Source organism: Lygodium microphyllum, chromosome 22 (genome assembly GCF_053477565.2).
Source record: "Lygodium microphyllum isolate KBCC chromosome 22, Lygodium_microphyllum_v1.1.10, whole genome shotgun sequence".
In the NCBI taxonomy this organism is placed as follows: Eukaryota; Viridiplantae; Streptophyta; class Polypodiopsida; order Schizaeales; family Lygodiaceae; genus Lygodium; species Lygodium microphyllum.
This window is the reverse complement of record NC_141156.1, coordinates 64953044-64956567: the sequence shown is the minus strand read 5'-3', so window position 1 is coordinate 64956567 and position 3524 is coordinate 64953044.

Here is a 3524-nt window from a genome sequence, read left to right as displayed (position 1 = left end):
TTCAAAGCAATGGAAGAGGATCCTTCACAAGGATTAATCCAAGTTTTGAAAGGTAACTTGTCAAGGAAAAATCAACTAAGTGGGTCACATTTAAATGTGGTGTTAAATTAGCACATTTTGAAGATTTTTTTTGGAATAAGAAATAGGACTAAGGACTAAGAAAACTTCATCTACCTAATAATGAAAGGAGATTACCAATATTTTTGTGTTTCCAATGCAATGCAAGATCAATGAGAGAGTATAAGGTTATCAAAAGGTGGACTCTTGATGATGAATGTTTCATGATCAAGATAAATGAGGTTTTGGCAACCTACATGTGCATGCCCAATTGTCAATGAGAATGGGGTATTTTATAAACATATAGGAAGAATGAGACAAATCATAACTCATCATGCCTTATATCATTAGGTTATAGTGATAAAAATATTACTTTTATTATGGATACATGGCACGGATTTTAGTCGATTGAAAAGTTGACAAAAAGATGGTGATTAGGAGGATGAGATACTTTGATGAATGGAGGCACCTCTTTTAGAGGATCTCATGCATCTTGTGTGATGGTTGGTGATCATGATTTTAGAGGAGATGATCAATAAATCGATAGGCTAGGAGTACTGTCATGCCAGCTATGTCAAACCATGAGGAGGATCTCATGCATCTTGTGTGGTGGTTGGTGATCATGATGGGAGAGGAGACGATCAATAAATCGATAGGGTAGGAGTACTGTCATGGTAGCTATGGCAAACCATAAGGTGGACAAGAGGGTTATCATGATGGCCCATAAAAGGCCATAGTAGGCCCATTATTTTGGTAGAGGGGGAGAGATGAAGTTGTTCTTTTGAAGGGAGTAGAGAGGTGAGTTTAAAGGATAAGTTAGAGGAGAAACAAGAGGAATGGGTCCTACATATTGAGAAGAAGATTGAGGTGGAGAAATTGATTTCAAGAAGGGGAGTATGCATTGACGAGAGGGCATTGTTTTGTGAGTGGATAGATGAGATTTTTTAGGGAGGGAAGGGTCTATTTTACATAGAAATCAAGAGAAGGAAGAACATCATGAGGTAAAGAAGGAAATAAGGGTCTTTTTTACATAGAAAGAAAGAGAAGAAAGAAGGTGATATGGTGAAGGGAATAAATGACACTATCATACCTATTGCTCATACAAAGCGCTTGGGCTAAGCTCTAGGTTATGCTTCACTTGCCCTAAGTTAGGCCTAGCTTATTCTAAACTACACTAGGCTAACTAAATTGTAGCTTATTCCCCTTGGTAATTCACTATATTTATACCCTCTATATCATATGCCTTCAAGGCCTATTTATAAATATCCTTATCTGTGAATTTTCCCTTAATAAAACATAAGCCTTTTCTATTCAATGTACAAGTAACCCCTTTGTACAGGACCCTTTTGTATATAAAAACTGTGTAAAAATGTATTTTAAAAATCCCTTATGTTGAACCCATGTGATGCATACATATATTTATGACTAACCTCCCTGGGCGTATTCCCAACTCATGTATAAAGCTAACCTAAACCTAAGTCTAAGCCTAGTGTAAACTTAGTCTAACCTAAGCCTAAGTCTAACCTGAGCTAAGCCTAGCATACACTTAGTCTAACCTAGCCTAGGTCTAAACATCTAGATTCTAAGCTAAGCATATATGTGCTAGGTTAGGGCTGACCCTCGGGTTTCTTTCTCCTTCTTACATATATAGTTTAGGCTAGGGCTTACCTAGGGCTTCTTTCTCCTGAATCTTACATTGAGACCTTGAGGTGCCTTTGCAAACTTGCTTCATTGTCTTTTGGAAAGACAAGAACATATGTAAGAAGGAGAAATAAGCCCTAAGCTAGCCTAGCCTAGCCTATATATACCTAGGCTAGCTCCTATATGTTTAGGTTAAGGCTAAACTTATGCTAGGTTAGAGAAAGCATAAGCTAGGCTAGGCTAAGTTTATACTTAGATTGGACATAAACTCCATAAACTAGAGTTTAGGATTAGGCTTAGGTAACTAAGCAGGCTAGACTTAGGCTATGCTAGTTCATTGACCAAACCTTCGGCTTAGGTTAGACTAGGTATAGGCTAGGCTTAGTGATAAGCTATATTGAGTACGAAAAATTTGGACTCATTTTTGGCCTCCAAGAAGTTGAAAAGTCAAACATGCTATTAGATGCATCTATAGATGCACTCTTGATGCATTTTCTCACAAGTACAAGCTCAATGAAGGAAAAATCAAGTAATACATAATGAACATGTGCAATTATCAAGAAAATAAAACAAGAATAGAAAGATGAAATGCCAAATCTATAAAAGAGGTAGAGAAACAAGAACAAACATCCATAGTTTTGAAAGGTGTAGTGAAACAAGGAGAAGCTACATTTTGAAAGAAGTAGAGAAATGTTGTTGTCACTCAATCCTCCTTCACTTAGAGATAGAAGAGGATATCTCCTTTGTTGTATCTATAGATTTTTGAGTTTTATATATTTCTCTTCTTTCTCATTTTCTTTGATGCCATACTAAAAGGTAAAAATGAATGGTTTGCAAATTTGAATGTCAAATCATTGAATGCAAGTCTAAACATGTCTATGAATGTAGGCTATATTGCATGGTCAATGCATTGACAAACGTGCATGTAGGCATGTATATAGACACATCTATAAGGTGTGTTTTTCATGATATTCTATGGTTGCATTAATGTCTTGTAGTGAATCTATGCAATCTATGCATCCCCGTTGACGCGCGCGCACACACACACACACTCTCTCTCTCTCTCACTCTCTCTCTCTCTCTCTCTCTCTCTCTCTCTCTCTCTCAGGCAAATGACAATTGGATTGAGGTCTTGTCTATGATAGAGAATCACTTTTTGATAAGCAATCTAAACATCCAATTTCACCTGGTGATTCATCTTGTGGACAAGGTTGATGTAGCAAGCATATTCAATCTTGGGACATGCATGTAAACATTAGAGGCATATGTATGTAGAGGTTGGGCATTCAATGTCAAGAATGAATGCAAGTATCAAGTGAATGCAAAATTCTAAAAAATGTCTTCAAGGGCCAGATGCTAAAGAACCTATTTCAAGGCATTTTAGCTAGGAAAAAGGTAATGCTTAAGAATTAGTTCTTGCACAACTCTCAAAATGTTTCCCAATATAACACTTCAGATCTTTCATAAATGTCAAAATTTAAACAGTTTCAAGTTAGTTCAATGAGGATGTACTTGCATCCTTGGAATTCAAGTTGAGTTTACAATGTGAACCAAATGTTTAGAACATCAGCGTTTTACAATGGCTGGATGCCCCACTACTCAGAGATGTACAGATGCACTAACCACCTCAATCCTTGGGCGAGAGCCACACAAAATTGAAGTACCTATAAGATAGCCTATTGTATCACTAAAGGACCGACTTTGGTGTTAATAATACTCATCAACATCGAAGCCTTGAGGGATAGAGCTGCCTGGTCCCAGAGGGAGATGATGAGGATTCAATTGAGGGGGGATACAGTAGTTACTTAACGGATAATTATGATGTG